The sequence below is a fragment of the Hemicordylus capensis genome, chromosome 5, assembly GCF_027244095.1.
Source record: "Hemicordylus capensis ecotype Gifberg chromosome 5, rHemCap1.1.pri, whole genome shotgun sequence".
In the NCBI taxonomy this organism is placed as follows: domain Eukaryota; kingdom Metazoa; phylum Chordata; class Lepidosauria; order Squamata; family Cordylidae; genus Hemicordylus; species Hemicordylus capensis.
In genome coordinates this window covers 68,194,374-68,214,885 of record NC_069661.1, presented here as the reverse complement: position 1 = coordinate 68,214,885, position 20,512 = coordinate 68,194,374, and the positions used below count along the sequence as shown (strand labels likewise).

The 20,512-nt window shown below is 42.7% G+C and overlaps 1 protein-coding gene and 1 long non-coding RNA gene across 11 annotated transcripts in view; one reads left to right on the top strand and one right to left on the bottom strand.

Moving 5' to 3' along the window:
- Positions 1 to 20,512, bottom strand: part of GRIA2 (glutamate ionotropic receptor AMPA type subunit 2) — a 114,582-nt gene that overhangs the window by 74,347 nt on the left and 19,723 nt on the right. The window lies entirely within an intron of this gene.
- On the top strand, positions 1,527 to 15,473 carry LOC128327885 (uncharacterized). Of its 3 annotated transcripts, XR_008308855.1 has the most exons (5): positions 1,527 to 2,291; positions 3,508 to 3,674; positions 5,100 to 5,205; positions 6,115 to 6,174; positions 14,252 to 15,473. It is a non-coding gene; the product is annotated as an uncharacterized LOC128327885 (long non-coding RNA). The 3 variants fall into 3 exon arrangements; XR_008308856.1 differs by lacking the exon at positions 14,252 to 15,473 and having other exon boundaries at positions 3,522 to 3,674; positions 6,115 to 7,584; XR_008308854.1 differs by lacking the exon at positions 14,252 to 15,473 and having other exon boundaries at positions 6,115 to 7,584.

Sequence of the window (20,512 nt, the reverse complement as noted above, 5' to 3'; positions counted from 1 at the left end):
TCAGATAGAATGAGCAACAGTACTAAAACAATATTTTTAAGAAGACTGAATGTCCATTATGTTTATAAATTTACAGCCCACCCTATAATCAAATTCAAATCTATTATCATTTGCCCATCATATTCATCCTCAAAATAATGCTGCATAGGCAGACAGTCTCATTCCCATGTTTACTGTGTCCCAGCATTTTGATCACTGTTGACTCATATTATTCCTCCCAGCTCCAAGAAAATTCATAGGTACATGTTATGGGATTCTTTGTAACCTCATATCTAGCAAACCTTCCTAAGAAATACACGCTGGCAGGTGGAGGTGGGGAGATTACAAATCAGTTTACTTGATTACCAGTCTAATGGTTGCACCTCTCTTGACTAAACCAATTAACAGGATTCTCAGAGATAATTTGTATATGCAGAAATGCAAACAAATAATATTTGTTTCTGCTTTTAACATTTCCAGATACTGTGCGAAGGGGAATTTGCAAATCTTCCAGATAGAAAGATGTATGAGACACAAATACAGGTGTAAAGCTCACATTGTACCATAGGGAAATGCTCAGGTCCCACTTTTAATTAAAACTGAGCCAGGGAAAATGAAGGTTCCAAGTTCTCTCCCTGGCATCTCCAGGATGGGCTGAGAGAGATTCCTGCTTGCAACCTTGGAAAAGCCGCTGCCAGTCTGTGCAGACAATACTGAGCTAGATGGACCAATGGTCTGACACGGTATATGGCAGATTCCTATGTTCCCATGATCTATTTAGTATTGAAAAACTGGCCAGTTTTTGGATGTGCTTGTAGCTTTTCAAATGTGTTGCCACTTATTAATATGCCCATTATTTCAAGCAACTTCCCACACAGGCTGCATGCATGTGTGCCGACCACACTAACTAGTCTGTTCAGCATAGCTAAAATATAGCCAAACTGTATGGGGGCTACTCTTAAGCAGTTTGTCATATGCAGCTTGGCCCAAGCAGCTGAATTATTAGATGCCACCAGCATGAGACGTAAGTGGGTTGCAAGGCTGAAGTATGTGAGATCAGTACTCTTAAAATATACTGCCTGCTCCTCTTTCCTTTGATATGCCAGCTTCCAAGACTGGAGTGAAAGTGAGTAAGTCAAGTCAAGCATTTTACTTACAGTTGATTCACACATACATAAATACGATGGCACCTCAGAGCTACAGCAAGGAAGAGAAATTCCTCCACTTGTTCCAGCAATACCACCATTTTGTGTGCATGATCATGCCAGCTGCTCCACTCCCTTCTGAAGAGATACATAGAGTATCAAGTGGCTCATTTGCTTTTTCAAAGAACTTAATGAAGTGTTCCTAGCAGGTGGACAAGTGGATGCCAGTGAAGGAGAAGCAGTAGTGGTTGTAAGCATACCCATTAGAATGGAAAAGGCACTCTTCAGATCTCATGTCGAGTCCCACAAACCTTGTAGCAGGCCCTGAGCCATCACATGGATCAGATATAGTGTGTGTGTGTGGGGGGGGGGGGCAACAGCTACAGCAGTCATCCTGATCACATGATTGTTTCTTACAAACATTACAGAAGAGGCCAGGATAGCCACCACCTGCTCCCATGCTGGTCTGGTGGCTTATGAAATGGTGACATTCTTCTGAAAATCTGCACTTCCACTGAAAGTTGTTTTGTGCGAGGTAAGATGAGTTTATTGAAAGCTGTGCCTGTTGTTTTTGATCAGCGATAGCAGTTTCATACATGCAAGAAATCCACCTGAAGAGGAGTTCCCATTTCCACTTGGAAAGGGATTGTAGCAGCTGGTCCCGCCCCTTGATCTCTACTCATGAAAAAGGTCTTAAAGATGAACCTACTCACATACTACTGCACATCCAGGCTTTCCATGTGATAAGGGATCCCAACTGCATTACCAGCCTATACAATACAGATGTTTGCACACATACTTCTCTTTCAGACCCTCAGCCCAATGCATGAAGGTAAAGGAGTAGTACTGTTGACTATTATCTCACTTTCTCTTCACATGTTTGGTGAACACTGGGAGGGGAAGGGGGAGGTCTGAGTAGAGCCTTGATGTTGTAGTCATTGAGTGATGATGATGTATATGTGAATTCACCCTTCATTTTGCTTGATGAGGCTCATGCAGTTAAAGCTTTGTATTTCAAAGACTGAGAATCCCTGATGTACTCAACTTGAAGACAAAGCTTCATTTTGATGTAGGACCCTTAAAGAATGTTCTTTGAAGTGGGAAGCTTGAAGTGTATTTCTACTAGGCTGTAATTACAACCAAGTTCAAAAGAAAGCTCTTCGTAAGGTGAGTCATAACAAGTTTTGAGAAAAGGATATTATGTTTTTCCAAAGTTGACAGTAACTGGAAAATAGTTGTTAACACCAGATGTGAAAAGACTGGTTTAATGCGCATATCGAGACCTGAATCCAGCTATGCTCATTAAACCAGTCTTTACACATTTCAGCTATTTAATGGATTGGTTTAGATACCCTAACCTGCATCAGTTTTCTTGTACCCTCACATCACATACAAAAGCAGCATACAGGAGGACCTCGATATCCATGGATCCAGCATCTGCGGATTCACGTATCCATGGTTGGGTAATAAACACCTGACACTGGCATACATAGAAAAAACGTGTGTGTGTGTGTGTGTGTGTGTGTGTGTGTGTGTGTGTGTGTGTGTGTGTGTTTGAATGTATCAGTCTCATGTATCAATGGGTCAGGGGTGGACTGAAATGACAGTAAAGGTCATTTCTGACCCCCATTTTGTGTTTTGGAGCCTCAAAATGGCTCCATTTTTTAAAAAGTTGAAAACAGTGATTTCTGGCTGATTTGGTGGCATTTGGTGGCACAGCATGACTCAGGGGCAGCAACTAGATGAAAGGCAGTTTCCCCCACCCCAAATTGATGTTTTATCAAAATTTTCCAGCAACTGGGAACCTAATGGCCAATTCCACATTGACCCAATGACTCCATATTTGTGGTTTCCATATTCGCAGTTGTAGCCTAGAATGGAACCCCTACGAATACAGAGGTCCTCCTGTATATCAATATCATAATCATGTGTCGTAACCAGTACAACAGCTAGATATTAATTTGGTGTGTAAGCAGTACTTCTAAGCTTTATCATAGGTTTTCCATGATATTTAACATTTCAATTCTAAAGGCTCTTACTCCAAACCCTCAGAAGCAGATTTTGGGGAGGTATAGGGCTTTCAGAGGAAGGAGGAGATCAGAAAAAATAAACCCTTTCCCACTGAGTGACAGAACTTCTTCCATCCGTGGCTGATCTGATTTCAGTGGAAGCATTAGACGCATACATACATCTCTCCACGGAAATAAAATGGGACATACTAAAAGTACTTAACTTGGCTGGATCATGTTCACCATTAATCATTTATGAGGGCCAGACTAGAAGTTTATTTTTCCAGATTGACTAATTTTGCTGCCTTTGCATCGTATACGAGTCGTGCCATGTTCTACTATTTGTATTAATCTTCATTCTGTTTAATACACAGTCACACTATTATAGATACTGTGGATCGCACTGGAGAAAGAGAAATCTACTTACAAGTTTCCAAAGCCACAGAAGCAGGAAGAGTGTAATGGCTTGGTCATTCGGTCAAGGGCAAAAGGGAATTACAATTATCCTCCTCAGAGAATAATAGCAAGAGACTGATGAAGGGTAATGCATAATCGCAGAATGGCCTAAAGGATAAACTTATATAAAGCCTCAGCATTTGATTATGAATATAGGGTGCCACAATGAATCCTCCACAACTCCTTTGTTTTTCAAAAATGCAATCTAGATTTATTTAAGCTCATGATACAATATTTCATCAGTCCCTAAGCCTATTGAATGACATGCATAGTTTTAGAAGTGATGGGGGTGGGGGGAGAGTTCAAGCACATAACTCCAGGTGGGAAAGTCTCACCCCCAATACGAGGCGATCCCAGCTCTTTAAGATTTGTGCCTGGGCTCAATTTACTTCATATTGAGGTTTGTGCCCCCCCCCACTGCCACTTTCCAGATTTACCTAGATCATTTTGGAGCCTGGACCTAAAGGCCTGCCCCCCCCCACCTGCAAGTTAAGCATCATTCACCTACACACAGAGACGTATCGTGACACAAGCAGTATTTTTAACACATGGGTTCTTGAGGGCACAAACAGCAAACACTAATAAGAATGTAAGAATATAAAACAGGTATGTTTATGCAAATGTGCACCAGCAGAAACATGTCAACACACAACTTATATTCCCATCCCACATTTTTCTTTCCCCACTCCCCTCTCTAAAGCAGAGATTATGCTTGGCCACACGGCGCAAGTCACAGTCATGCTCAGCTGCCTGGCGCTGTGCAGGCTGGCAGCACAGTGCGGCAACCACACTATCCGGAACAGATGAAAGAGGATTTGGGGGCCTCCAGGGGGTATGGAGACCCTGGACTTCCAGAAGTCCAGTGTAAAAGCATTTTTGGAGAAAGCAGCAGCAGCAAGGTGTTTTTCTCCACTTCGGGAAGTTTTTCACACCCAGCTTTTAGTTCGCATCTCTTCTGGAATGGAGGTGTGCCTTCTTGTATTAGCCAAATTTACCCCAAAGTCCCTGCGAGCTATCAGGGAGCACTTCACACACAATTCAGGTTTTTCATCAAGCTTTAGAGTATAGCCTGATTTATATCCGTGGTTAAAAAATCCACTTTTTGCATCGGTTTTTGGAGGCAACTTCAAACTCACAGTAAAGCGTCGCAAAAAACCCATGGTAAAGCCTGCTGTCTTGGAAACTTCCTGTTCTTTAGGCACCTTCCACCACTTTGCCTAAAAGTTGTCTCCTAGTTACAAGAAATCCTGGGAAATATAGTTAGGTACTATAGATGCAAGCAGGCCTGCACCCAGCTGGTGGCGTGGTGTGTACCTGCCACACCGAAAAATTATCTTTCCTCCCCAGCCTCACTGACTGTTTTTACAGAACATTTTATAACCTGCCTCCCCTGACTTCTGCAATCCACCCCCCCCAAAAAAAATTTTTTTAGGCTGGTTACAGGCCTGGACACAAGAGCCCTGGAAAACTATGTTTCCTGGCAGAAGGCACTGCTGTTGTCGCATTCTAGATACTAGAAACAGGAAGGGAGAGAATCAAAGGCCTCCAGCGAAAGGCAAGAAGTGGAAGGGAGACAAAGAAATGGACAAAGGATGGCAAAAAGGCAATGGCAGCAGGTGAGTCTAGAAGTTTATGATGTGGGGATCACCTAGTCCGATTACTTTTGTGAGGCATTGACAGAAGGGGTGGGTTGTTGTTTTTTAGCTCTCTCAATGAAAGACAGCAATAAAGAAAGTGAAAAATGAAGCCAAATGAAGACCTACAAATGTTAATAACATGTGAAGTCCCCTTGACTTGGTTTCATTTTTCACTTCATTTTTGCTATTTTTCATTGAGAATGCTAAAGGGGGGGGGTGTAATTTATCTGGTTACTCCATGAATTGAGGCAAATTGGATTTGATGCCTTTAGGTTCTACAGGTTTTCCTGATGAGTGTAGGGTTTGGGGTTTTAGGTGGTGTCCAGAGTCTTTTGTCCAAGTAGGAATAGTAATTTCTAGGAAACTCTCTCAATTAATTTAAAATGTTACAATTTTTTGGTTCCAATGAAAAATTACTTAGATTGGTAGGCTACGATTCTGTTGAGTATCTGGGGCAAAATAAATGTGGTTAAGATGAATCTAGCACCAGGGGTCATATATATTTTAAGAGGTCTTCCCATTCTTAGACTTTCATCATATTTTAATCAAGTTTATATATTTGTCAGTGAATTCTTATGTCAAGGACATCCGCCCAGATTTTCATTTCGTAAACTTCAACTACCTATTGAAGAAAGCAGATTAAATTTTCGTCATTTTCAGGTTTATCAGTGGGCATTTATTCTATCTCCAATCTTAGGGTGGAACAATGAGTCTCAGGTTTCAGTCATACTTCAAAAGCAGCTTGAAAGTTATTATTTGACCCCACTGAAATCTTGGCAGGTGCTCAGTTCATCATTTGTTGGTGGATTTAGGTCATTACCAGTGTGTAAAGCTGCAAGGCATATATGGAGAACTTTGGGTTCTAAACATGGTTTTGCTCCTTTCCAGCATGAACAGCTTACATTGTGGGAGAATCCCTGTTTGAAGATAAGGATGTGCACGGAACAGGTGGGGGCCGGTTTGAAGGCAGAAGGGAAGGTGTGCACATGTCGGGGTGTGTGCGCACGAGTGCAGTGTGCGCAAACACGCGGAGTACTTCCTGTCACTTCTGGTCCAACAAGAGAACAGTAGGGGTGTGCAAATCGGCTCGACGTCAAACGGGTCCCACTCCTCCCTATTTTCTTGATTATCTCCCTCATTCTGGGGGCCACTGGGGAGAAGGGCAACCACAGCCTCCCTCTCCCCTAGCTACACCCCTGTTGCAGATGTAAACACCCAATTTTGTCTATGTTGCATAGAAGCCTTCAGGTTCTTTAAGGGAATGTGGTGCACTGTGCAAAGTGGTTTGTTCCATCATAACTATACAGTGCTAGCACCACACAGATAAATATGAAAGGTAAAATGGAGATAATCAGGATGAAAGGAAGAGAGAATGCTGTCCTCCAATTTCTTTAGAGAACTATACCAGTGATATAAAGCAGCAAGAGAGGTGGAGTTACTACAAGCAGCAATATGCTTCTCTACATGTAGTCAATTTCATATGCTACCTCCTCCGTCCTGCCTGTGCAGTGCTGGCACATGGTAAACTTGCACCGTTGAAATCAAAGGCTCAGGTGTCCACATATTTTAGATATTATATGGGTTCGCTGAACTGAAAATATTCAACATGTTTCTGCTTTCTTGACAGAAGTACATTATTTCATGCACCAGTGAGATTCTCACTCTGAAATCAAATAGTCTAGCCAAACTGAGGGAAAAACCCTTGAATATGGATATGTCTTTTCTGGGTTGGACTAGCTGTTATAAGTTTCAGTAATAATACCCTAGTTTGGTTGCACTGTGTTCTATTAGCTTCCATGTTCAGTTCAAAATGCTGATGATCCCCTTTAAGTCCCTGATGGTCTGGAAGCCTGAATAAATTGAGAGCCTTATGAACTTTGTCACATATTCATATCCAGGGAGGAAATATTGCTTCATGGCCCATCCTTTAAAGATATGAGAGCTGCAGAATAGGGCTATGCCCCCACTCCGCAACCCCCTCCCCCAAAAAAGTCAGAATTGCTTTTGAAAATGTGGTGGAGAAAATGAGGGGGCATTTTGGATCAGTCTTAGTACAAAGTAACCCATGAAATGATTATATCAGGGCACATTTCCATTAAAAAGTGAGCATCAATAAAGGAACAGGAATTTCGATTGTGATTATGCTGGCGAGAGTTCTGTTGTGTATAACACATACAGATTCTTATATATCCTTAACACTGACATGAGACACTGGTTTAAAAAAGAACAAAAACCTGGAATTTGTATCCTAGCATAAAATACATTGTGAGAGTTACAGCTCTAACTCGGCCATGTTTCATTTCAAGCTCTGTGCATGTGCATTGATTTCATACTGCGCACTACACTCAATTTATTTGTTTGTTTCTTTGTTTGTTATATTTGTACCTGGCCCCAAACTTCTGTCTCTGGGCAGTTTACAACATAAAAAGAATTAAAATAGACATTAAAACCTTTAAATGATTTACAGCCACAAGTCTAGTTTAAAAGTTTGGGTGAAAAAGGTGTGTCTTTAGGGACTTTTAAAAAGTTGTCAGAGATGGGGAGGCTCTTATTTCACCAGGGAGTGCGTTCCAGAGTCTTGGGGTACCAGAAGAGAAGGCCTGTCCCTGTGGAGTCACCAGAAGAGCTGGTATGCATATCAGCATATATATGCTGATATGTTGTCAGAGAAATATATGCTGTCAGATTAAAAGAAAATCCAAACACGCAAAAAATACAACATACAATTGCATTAAACACAGCTGTATTTTTCATGAAATTGCTGCAGTGAACATACAGTTTGAAATGTCTGTCAGTGGCCTGTTTCACACAATTGTTTGAATCTAGGTTTAAAGTCAATAACTGACCTTAGCATGATTGTGTGGACGAATGCCAAGGTAGGAGTCTGATATTCATCTTTGGACACAAGCCAACAGGTGTGGATTCACACACACTAACGTTGGTTACCAACTTTAAACCTAGATTCAAAAGATTGTGTGAACCGAGCCACTATGAAAACACTGGCTTTCAAGAGAAGGATAGATCATCCGTGTTGAGATTATCTATACAGAGAGCCCTCCAATATCATGGGATATTAAAACTGTAATATTTGACAACCGGACCTAACTCAAATGGGATTAGGTTCCCAGAATAGACCACATATCAGCTGAGAAGCATGCAGACTGCTCTGCTCAGTGCAAGAGTGGATATTTAAATTTTAAACTCACCCCACTGGGAGCAGCCTGCGCACTTTTCAGCTGACATGTGGAGAGGTTTAAGGTTTAAATAGCCAATTGGTGCACCAGCTGAGAAGCAGCATGTGAATTTTTGCACTTCTGGAGCAGCCTTCACACCACATATCAGCTGGCACAGGGGTTGCTCCAGGTACAGTGATTGATTGATTGATTGATTGATTGAGTGTTATCAAGTTGGTGTCAACTTTTAGAGACCACATAGACAGATTTTCTCCAGGACATTTCTCCAAGATGATCTGTCTTCAACTTGGACTTTTAAGTCTCTCAGTGGTGCAGTCATTGCTGTCATAATTGAGTCCATCCACCTTGCTGCTGGTTGTCCTCTTCTTCTCTTTCCTTCAACTTTCCCCAGCATTATAGACTTCTCAAGGGAGCTGGGTCTTCACATAATGTGTCCGAAGTATGATAGTTTGAGCCTGGTCATTTGTGCCTCGAGTGAAAATTCTAGATTGATTTGTTCTATGATCCATGTGTTTGTTTTCCTGGATGTCCATGGTATCCTCAAAAGTCTTCTCCAACACTAAAGTTCAAAAGCATCAATGCTTTTTCTTTTTGGCTTCTTCAAAGTCCAGCTTTTGCATCCATAGATTGTCACAGGGAAAACCACTGTCTGAACTATTCTAATCTTTGTAGTTGTAGACATATCACAGCAGCTAAATATCCTTTCCAAGGCCTTCATTGCAACCCTACCAAGTGCAAGTCTGCAGCATACTTCTTGACTGCTGGATTCTTTACTGTTGATGGTCAATACTAAAAGGCAGAAGCTATCCACCACTTCAATGTCTTCATTGTCAATTCTGAGGCTCGTTGTTGCACCTGTTGTCATTAGTTTAGTCTTCTTTACATTTAATTGTAGTCCCATTTTTTCTCTGTGCTCCTTGACTTTCATTACTAGAGTTTGCAGATCTTCTGCATTCTCAGCTATCAAAATGGTGTGATCAGTGTAGCGCAGGTTATTTATTGAGGTTTCTTCCTCCAACTTTAAAACCACGCTCATCTTCTTCCATTCCAGCTTCTCTCAGTATATGTTCAGCATATAAATGGAATAAAGGAGAAAGCATACAGCCTTTGCTGATCTACAACCAGTCTGTTTCACCATGTTCTGTCTGGACTGTGGCTTCCTGCCCTGTGTACAGGTTTCTCATGAGAACAATGAGATGTTCTAGGATGCCCATTTTCCTAAGGATATTCCACAACTTGACATGGTCAATGCAATCAAAGGCTTTTCTGTAGTCAATAAAGCACATATTGACGTCTTTCTGGTCTACTTGGGCTTTCTCAGTTATCCAGCATGTATCAGCAATGACGTCTCTTGTTCCTTGGCCTTTTCTGAAACCAGCTTGAACATCCGGCATTTCCCTTTCCACATAGGGCTCTAATCTACATTGGATGATTCTGAGCATTATTTTGCTAGCATGTGAAATTAAGGATATTGTGTGATGGTTTGTGCAATCTGTTAAGTCTCCTTTCTTTGGTATGGGTATGTAGACTGACCTCTTCCAATCTGTTGGACACTGTGTTTTTCTCTGAATTTGCTGGCATAATTTGGTTAGAGCCTTGACTGATTCTTCTTCTGTTGCCTGTCATATTTTGTTCATGTTGCCTGTCATATTCCATCAATTCCTGTAGCCTTCCGACTTGCTAATGACCAGAGTACTGATCTAATGTCATCTTCCCGTATTAGAGGTTCTTGCAAGTAGGGAATATCTTCTAGAGTATCTTGGATGTTGATGTCCCTGCTGTACAGATTTTCAGTATACTCCCTTCATCTCTGTTTGATCTTCTCTGAATCAGTTACTATTTGTCCTTTGGCATCTCTTAACATACCAATTTGAGGTTGGAACCTCCCTCTGAGTTCAGAGATCTTTTGGAAAACTTGCCTTGTTTTTCCATGTCTATATCCATCCTCAAGGTCTTTACAGATGTCATTGTAGTATTGCTCCTTGTTTCTTCTAACAGCTTTCTGAAATTTCCTATTAAGTTCCTTCCTGAGGTCTTTATCTTTCTTGACTTTGGCTTCTCTCCTCTTCTGGGCAGTTTCCACCATCTGTTCTGACATCCATTTTGCTTTCTTCTGTTTCTTGGTCTTTGGCAGTCTCTTTTCACATTCAGCCTTAACAACTTCTTTGATTTCATTCCACAGTTCCTCTGGTTCCCTATCAATGAAGTTCAGAACTTCAAAGCTGATGTTCTCCTTGAAAATGTTGGGTACATTCTCAAGATCATATCGTGGAAGCTGGATAGCTTTGATTTTCCGCTTTAGCTTGACTTGGAGCTTGCACATGAGCAGTTCCTGATCGGTTCCACAATCGGCCCCCGGCGATGTCTTTGCTGTTATGTCATAAATCTGTTAGCTCGGCTAACCCAACAGGATTTACAACCCCCTTCAGTACTCCCCTTGTGAGTTAACAGAAAGTAGCAGCGAAGCTACATGAAGGAAAATAAAAGGCTCACAAAGAAAATAGTAAATGAATTAAGTCCTCTGAACTGAACTAGGTACCCCCCCACAACAATAACTGAGTAATAACTGAAAAGAAAACACAGAGCAAGGAATGAAAAAAGAACGAAGGACACCAGAACAAGGAATTAACAGAACAAAGCAGGAAAGCACAAACAAGGGCAAACTGGAACTCAGAAAGTTGGGAATTCAAAATAGCACACGGTCTGTGGTCAGCGAAAGTTGCTAACAGCATCTGAGCAATTGATAGACTGCTAAATATATATGGCTCAAGAGAACCAGCAACCAATCAGGCTTCCCTGAGTCAGCACTTCTGCTTCCTCTCTTGTGATCTCCTGCGCCTGTGTGACTCTCACTGAGCTTTCCTCTTGAGACGTCTTCTCAAGACAGGTGAAATCCCAGCCTCCTCCTCATCAGAAATAATGTCTGGCAGCTGTTCCGAATCCTCAGCTCCAGAGTCTGGTCTCCCTGCCAAATCCTGTTGCTGTGCCTCTGAGCCCTCACTAGCAGGCGAATCTTCCTGTTCCTGTTCTGACTCTTCTGAGTCAGAAGTCTGAGCCATGACATGTTATAACTGAGCTCTTCCACCTCGCTGCACCAATAATGTAATCGATTTGATTTCTGTGTACTCCATCTGGTAATGTCCATGAGTATAGGTGCCGCTTTGGTTCTTTATAGGCCGACTGTGTTTTCCTTACCTTTTCTAGTTTTGGCATTCCAATCTCCAACCACCAGCATCACATCTTGCTTGCATGTTCTGTCAATTTCAGACTGTACTTGAGCATAAAACCTTCTGCATCAGTAATTGGGACATACACTTGAAGAACTGTCATGTTAAAGGGTTGTCCACAAAATCTAATTGATATTAGTCCGTCACTGACCGCATTGTATCCAAGTACTGTCATTGCTATATCCTTCCTGACTATGAAAGCAACACCGTTCCTCCTTTGGTTTTCATGTCCTGAGTAGTAAACAGTATGGTTTTTTGACTGAAAGTGTCCCCTTCTAATCCATTTTAATTCACTGATGCCCAAGATGTTAATCTGTTGTCGATTCATTTCATCTTTCACTCTGTCGAGCTTCCCCATATTCATGCTTCTTACATTCCACATTCCCATTGTAATTCTGTCTTTGCAGCTTTAAATTTTCTTTTCCTGCACGGCTACATTAGCTGCTAGACATCCAAAAGGTGTCCAAAAGGCTTTAGTCAAACCGCGTCATAAACACCATCGGTACTCTGAGAGATCCTCAGCTCTTCCTCAGTAGCATGTTGAGTACCATCTGACCTGAGGGGCCCATTATCTGGCACTACATCGACAATCATTCCATTTTGCCTATCCATGTGGTTTCCTTAGTCAATTACAGGAGTGGTTTACCACTGCCTTCTCCTGTGCAGTATGAAATGATGCCTTTGTCGTTGTCGCTGAAGTGATCATCCACCTCCAGCACTTTCCTATCTAGTTGCTGCCCAATATAGGTGCCTGCTTGCTTTAGCTGGGCAGCTAAGACGACCTTCGTGCTTTAGGTGACCCTACTGGGAGTATACCTCTTGGCCTACTTCGCGCATCCCTCTCAGGAACACCCACCACCACCACCACGATGAGGCAGCATAGTAGGACTTGGTGTGTGTGTGTGGGGGGGGTGCAGGTACAGTACTGTACAGTATTGTATACCAGTTTAGTTAGATGGTAGTTAAAGGGGTTTTCCTAATTGGAAAACTGGCGAATGTCCGAAACTGCTCCTGCAATAACTAAATTGGTATACAGAGTAGTTGTCCACAAATGGATCTCTACCAGCAGGACCTGGCAACAGTAACTCGTGCCTTTGTTCTCCATTTTTATTCTTGCTGTAATTAAAATGGTAGCAAAGCCCCCACCCCCGATCAGTATCAAGAGCATGGAGGGGGCTATTTAATTTATCAGATGAGGCCATAACTCAGTGATAAGAGCACATGCTTTATATGCAGAAGCTCCCAGGTTCAATCCTTGAAAACACCAGATACGTTTAGAAAAGATACCTGTTTGAAACCAGGGAGTCACTGCCACACCATGTAGACAGTACTGAGCTAGATCAACTAATGGTCTAACAGTTTCATCATTCATATGGGTGACAAGAGAGTAGGAATTCTCATAGCTTAATTGAGAAAGGAGGACGCTTTTAAGAGTACCACGTTCAGTCCCTGGCATCTCCAGGGCTGGGAAAGAGCCCTGCATGACAGCCTAGAGACCCACTGCTAGCTGCTGTAGGCAATGCAGAACTAGGAGGACCAATAATAAAAGGACCAATAGAAGGACTCAGTATAATGCTGCTTCCTATGCATCCCTTTATGCCCAATCCTGGTGAAAATGCCCCTATTCACCCTGAGGGAGAAGGTTCTCTCCCAAGCCAAGTAACAGGTTGGGGATTTTCATTGGGATCATGGTGTGAGGAAAAAGGGTGTGCCACCTAATGGCACAGCAAGGAAGTAACTTGCCTAGGAAGCAAGAGGTTGCTGGTTCAAATCTCTGCTGGTATGTTTCCCAGACTATGAGAAACACCTAAATCAGGAGCAGTGATACAGGAAGATGATGAAAGGCATCATCTCATACTGTGCAGGAGATGGCAATGGTAAAGCCCTTTTGTATTCAACCAAAGAAAACCACATGGCTCTGGGGTCACCAGGAGTTGGCACCGACTCGACAGCACAACTTTACCTTTAACTTTACCTTTCCTTATCCAAACTGGTCCCCCCATGGCCATGATTTAAACTTCTTTTAAAAATGAAAGCGCAAATGATGTGTTTAACATCACATATAGTTTTGACCTTTAGATGGCCCAATAAGCAAGCTGAATTTAACAAAACTTTGTAGAAGAAGGATTCACTTGTGGTATCTTTAAGTATATCTCGCATGGAGAGTTAGAGAAAAAAGTACTTTTGACAGAATTTAAAGAATGCTACTGGAGACATGAACAACATTTATGTACCAAAAGGTTTAACAGCTTGAATTTTCCATTCTCTACGAATAGAGCATAAAATAAAACATAGTAAAGAAAAGCACCAGGGTGAGGTTTTCAAAAAGCAAGGCTTTTTTCCTCCCTTTCAAAAAACAACTCATGTTTCTGTGCCTCCGATATGGATTGAGCTTGGCAACATGAGCATCCAAAGCAAGCTCTTGGGGTTGTAATGCCATTTTAATTCATAGCTTGAAGATACCACTACTACAAGAGCCAGAAATGCACAGAAACACGGGCATCCAGCTTCCCTAAAGAATCCACTGCGCTTCATTCAGAATTTCTTTGTCATAAAAATGCACAAGATTTACTTGATAGCAAGACAACATTTTCTTCTTCACAGGCCTTGGTTTCCTTTTCTGCTACACGGATAGAAATGGAAATGTCCTCGTCATTTAATACCATCTCTGCTACTACAACACCGGATCGGCAAGGCCTGCAAGTGACTTGCCGGTGTCAGAAGCTCTGAATCAGCATGCCTGATGCCCAAGGCCTCCATCTGGCAGTGCCCTTGTTCTTAAAAAGGAGTTTGAAAGCCAATTCTATTATTCTAGGGACTGAATCCCTTGGAACAGTCACTATTTGCTGATGTCAAATCAGCAAAGCTTCTTTGCATGTTAGGGTTTCATTTACTGACTCACACAGATTCTTGTCCCAATCCTCGGGCACATCAGGATTAGGCAAGTAGTAGACATGTAAGGATTACCTGAGTGGGAAAGTGGGAAAGGGAAGCTTTTATTTGACCTTCCTTTGTCTTGTGTAAAGGAAATTTAACGCGTACCTTCACTCTTCTAATTCAGTTAGAAAGAACTGAGTGTTGTTCTCTACCAGCACTCAGGTGGTTTGGAACATAGGAAGCTGCCTTATATAGAGTCAGACCATTTAGTTCAGTACTGTCGACAGTGACTGACAGTGACTTTTCCAAGGTTTAAAACAAGAGTCTTTCCCAGCCCTACCTGGAGCTTTTTCAGATGGCAACTTTACCATGACTGACGTGTGCTTTTACATATCAGCCAGAAGTACCTCGAAGTCATAGGAACGTATGAACACAGGAAGCTGCCATATACTGAGTCAGACCATTGGTCCATCTAGCTCAGTATTGGCTTCACAGACTGGCAGCGGCTTCTCCAAGTTTGCAGACAGGAATCTCTCTCAGCCCTATCTTGAAAAATCCTGAAAAATCCACAAGTTCATGCAATATTTCAGAGAGCACTTCACACACGATTTGGGTTTCCCCTCTCCATATTGGTACCTATCCTGATTTATGTCCGGGGTAAAAAAAAATCTTCTTTTTGCATCAGAGTATCCATTATACCCCAAACTTGCCATAAAGCCTTGCAGTAAAGCCTGCTGTCTGAAAAGCCTCCTGGAGATGCCAGGGATTGAACCTGGGACATTCTGCATGGAAGCAGATGCTCTGCCACTGAGTTACAGCCCCAATCCCTAAGGCAGACAGTGCTCACATGTAGTTCCCACAATTCATGCTCACTACTGCAAGACCAGCTCTTCTCCCTAATTTCTCCTAAAGCAGAAAGATAGCAGTGTATAGCTATACTGATGTTGTTTTTTATTTATCTATTATATTTATTTATTGCCTGATATGTATATCTTGAGGTAGTTTTACATGCCTGAGCTAAAACAAACAGATGTCTTTAACTCATTAAAAAATGTTCTGCAAAAGTGTGTGTGTGTGTGTGTGTGTGTAATCTACTGCTGACCCAAACATCCCCTTCTGTTTTGCCATCCACAGGGGAAACGGGTGTTTGTTGAACTTTGTGGAGGGCATGAAATTTCTCAAAAATCTCAGCGTAGAGGCAAGTTGTTTGTATGGAAAATGACATCATAGCTGCCTCCTCTTGATTTACTGGAAACATTGCTCGTCTACAGGGGGAACTATTGCATGTTGCCATCCCCCCCCCCCCCGGTCTTTGCATGTATTCTTTTAAAAAATGGCATCTCATAGCGGCCATAGAGGGCATTTTTCCTGCACAGACTGGGGTGGAGATGGGGGATGGTTGCTTTACAGGCTGCTGCCACCACCCACAAAGTCAATTTCAGTAAAATCAAGAGGATACCAATCAAGAGGATACTAACTACCCATAACAAAGAATACTCACCCTCTGAAACATGTCAAAATGTTCAGGAAAGCTCGTGGCCTGCCCTGAAATTGCTCCAAAAACCCACTAAATTGGGCAAAAATAATTCAGCCAAACTGATTTGCATCAGGACTAAAGTAATGACAAGATAAGGAATTCCAATAGTAGGCATATTAGCATGTGAAAGAGCCTCAAAGAGGCTGATGCTCAGGCATTATTCAGAATGTGGTTCTTCATTTATTATCTCAACTGATGATATTCCGAAAACAGAGCTACTGAGAGAGAAATAAAGGACTGCTCAACAAATTATTGCAAGAGGCAAGGGAAGTCATGAATCTTTATATGCAGCTTTGGAGCTCTGACATCTCCCTGTGGGGCAGATACATAAATGCCAATTCCATGTTTAAAGATGTAGCAGAAATGTTGGCAGGTGTGTCTGAATTTTACTGCTTCTTGTAATGTGGGAAGCAGCCTTCATCAAGAATTACTAAGAGCATCCTAGAGCCCTACTACTTAGGGCTGTGCACACTGGATCCAATGTCGGATTTCCCAGCTCTCACCACCAGGAGGCACCAGAGTGTGGCGAAAGTGCCCTAGGTAGAGTGTTGGTGGTGGGGGCCCCTTTGACTGCCCACCCAGCACTGGCACAGAGGCAGCTGGGTGACGCAGTGATTCTCGGGAGCACTGGGGAAGCAGATAGGGTGTTAAGGAGGGGAGCCTGGAAAACCCACGTGGCTGCTGGGAGGACTTGGGAGCAGGTATGAGTGGGACTATAACCCCAGAGGCCCACACATCCTCCCAACAGCCACGCAGGCTTCCCAGGCTGCCCTGTGTCACTCCCTGCCTGCCCACAATGTTCCCAAGAATTGCTGCGCTGCCCAGCCTCCAACCACACCAATGCTGGTTTGGGAGTTAAAGGGTTCCCACCACTTGCCCCGCAATCTGATGCCTCCTGGTGCTTTGGGCTGGCAATTCCAACATAGGATCAACATGTGGACTGATCTCCTTGGATGCCCACACATTTAATCCTATGATTATGTAGGGACATCATGTGAAATGTGGGCAGTTTCTGCCCAGCCTTTGGGGAATTAATATTTTTGAGTTTCCAATGGATTGCTATGGGGAAAGTATGATTGAAGTCAGAAATTCAGGCACAGCTTCTCTAGTGGCAGTCTGTGTTCCATGCATACATGTGCTCAACTGTAGATATCGGCCCCTGATTTTAAAGCAGTATTATCTCTGTGTGCGGTTTTGTTGTTGTTGTTGTTTTGGTGGGGGGGGAGGTGGAGGTATGGGATTGTTCATGCAGAACAAGTATAAAGTTCTCTTTGAGTCCCAAAACCAGTTTCACAATCTCTGGATTCTGGCTACCAAATTGCTAAATAAAAGAGGGAGGGAAATGTCTTACACTAAAGGCCAACTAATTTGGGTTTAATCAGACCAACCAAGGATGTAGGGTTATTCACAAGATCTTTTTCACTGGGCAGAGAGGGCGGCGGGGGGTGGGAGACAGGAGCATTCCTACCCCCCCCCCCGATGATCTTCTTTGCTTCGTAGGTCATGCGGCTCACATAGCCACATAGGAACATAGGAAGGAACATAGGAAGCTGCCATATACTGAGTCAGACCTTTGGTCTATCTAGCTCAGTATTGGCTTCACAGACTGGCAGCGACTTTTTCAAGGTTGCAGGCAGGAATCTCTCTCAGCCCTATCTTGGAGAAGCCGGGGAGGGAATTTGAAACCTTCTGCTCTTCCCAGAGCGGCTCCATCCCCTGAGGGGAATATCTCACAGTGCTCACACTTCTAGTCTCCCATTCATATGCAACCAGGGGGGACCCTGCTTAGCTAAGGGGACATGTCATGCTTGCTCCCACAAGACCAGCTCTCCTCTCCATGTTCCGCACTGATCCAGCTCTCCTCTCCATAATCCACACTCTCCATGATCTGCACTCTCACATGACCCGTGTTGCACCTGGCAGCATGGCATTTTGGAGGCTGGGAAAATGCACCCCTGCCTCCAGATATCCCTCAATGCACTGCGTGTGGAGCATGGTGTATTGAGGGATTCCCCCTTAGCTGGGCGCTCTAGACACCCAGCTCTGTGTCTGCTTGGGCTCCTGCATCTGGAGCAGACACACGATCGGAGACCTGGGTAGAAGGACACACTTGCATCCTTTTACCCATGTAAAAGCCCAGGTAAAAACCCTTGGCTTACCCAGTGAAGCAGCGCTGAGATTGGCTATGATCCTGGTTCATATGATTCATATGATGATTGTGTGATCTGTGATTCACACAAACAGCCCTAACTCTGTAGGGCTGCACAAGCCCAGGTAAGGTTGCTCGTGTGAACAGGCTCAGTATTTAGTATGATGGAACGATCCCATGATCCTAGCTAGATCCCAGGAGACCTGACTGGAAGCTAATCTATTTCAAGTCTTCTGTTGTACTAACAGGCTAGAGACTACTCTGGGGAGAAGAAGGAAAATGAAGTATTTTAGCTCTAGGTCTTGGATCTGGAGACAATAAGGTTGTCTTGTGCTTTTTGGCTACTTAAAGCACCAATTTTACTGTTTAATGTTTCTTAGTGTCTCAGTGGACAGAGACATCACAACAATAAGTGATTTTAAACTGAAAGTCTTTATCAGTTACAATAATACAGTAATTCATGCTTGTGAACATCTCCTTTGTCTAGTATCCTGACTTTTAGAAAAAGGTGATGGTTACTTCAAGTATGCTTGCAGAATTTATTTACCAGACCAGTCAAATGGGAAGATGTGGGATTCTGCTGTAATCAGGTCTGATTGTAACTAGATTATATATGTTAAATTAAATGCAATGAACTGTTCAGCAGAAGCATTCAACAAGCATTCAATTTCAGGAGAAGAATAGTGCACTCTTTAACCAGACAGGAAGAGTAATGATGTCTGCATAGTTTATATCGTCTCTACGGGGAAAGACTGAGAGAAAACCTAAACAGATTGTACTGTAGAAATTCTGCCTTACATAGCTATAGAGAGGTTAGGATAAACACATTCAAAAGATAATCTAGGAAGTCTAGGAATGGTGCAATCACATTGCACCCAGGATGCAGGACTGGAAGAGATAAATCTGCCTAGTTAATGATCTGTAGAATTGTCTGGAATTTCCATCTCAATATAAAAATTTTCAACTAATGGCTTTCTGGTTCAATCAGGTCAATTTTAGGCAGTTGAGCAGGATATGGAACTGGCTTTTTAACCCTTTTAACAGATAAAGTTTTTTTAAAAACCCACAGGCAGTGCAGTCTACCTAATAATGCTCCTGGATTCACCAATAAAGAAGATTGTGTATTAAATACGGTCAAGACTATTGTACAATGAAAGCATGACACAGATCCAGTCTAAATGTAAACCTAAAGCACCATCATTCTTAGTACAATTAAAAAAAACATGAGTTCCGAGCTGCAAGTAAGGAGGCATTATCAACAATCCTGCATGCATAAAGCTACTGGAAAGGACAGAACAGATTATTTTTGAAATGAGGTACTTCGGCATGTTGAAGTGCTCTTCGAGGGATATTACTGGTATCACACATGAGCTAGGAGGATCTGCTGTTCTCACTGCAAATACAGCCACCGGTCACAATCATCTGATGGAAAGCAATCTGTACAATCTGAGCTCTCAGGTGCCACATTCTCATGTGCCTGCAGAGAAGCCATTTTCCTGGTGATACTAACCCATTATTCTGAAAGAAACCTATCATCAGATGAGAAGTTTGTTGCGTTCAGTGCAAATAAATTCAAATGCTGAGTGGCATACAATGATTTGGAATGACTGATTGCTGTCAAAGCATTAGCCTACTCTACAGTCGAGACCAGCTCTCTCAAGCAGCCCTCATTTTGATAGACATTTTGCATTAGTCAAAGGCTCACATTTGTTAGGAACAAAAGAGATGAGAATCTGTAAACCAAAGTTATAAGAATAACCTTTAGGGCACAAAGAGCTAATTCTTTGCAAAGAGGGGAATGTTTTTTCTACCTGTCATATACAGTATGGCGGGTAATTACCTTTAAAACCCTAAACAGCTTAGAACCAGGTTACCTAAGAGAGTGCCTTCTTCTGCATGTTCCCCACCACACATTAAGGTCACCAAGAGAGGTACATCTCCATATGCCGCCAGCTCCTCTGGCGGTGACTCAGGAGTGGGCCTTCTCTGTAGTTGCTCCTGGGCTGTAGAATGCACTCTCTGTAGACATTTGTGGCTTATCATCTTTACCAGGAGCTTTCCCGACAGCAGGCTTTACTGCGGGTTTTCTGCTAGGCTTTACTGTGAGTTTGGGGGAAAACTGACGCAAAAAGTGGATTTCTTTACTCTAGATATAAATTAGGCTACAATCTTAACACATGATGAAAAGCCGGGATTGTGTGTGAAGTGCTCCCTGATAGCTCACGGGGACTTTGGGGTAAATTTGGCCAATCTGTGAACACACACCTCCATTCCGGAAGAGGTGCAAGCTAAAAGCCAGGTG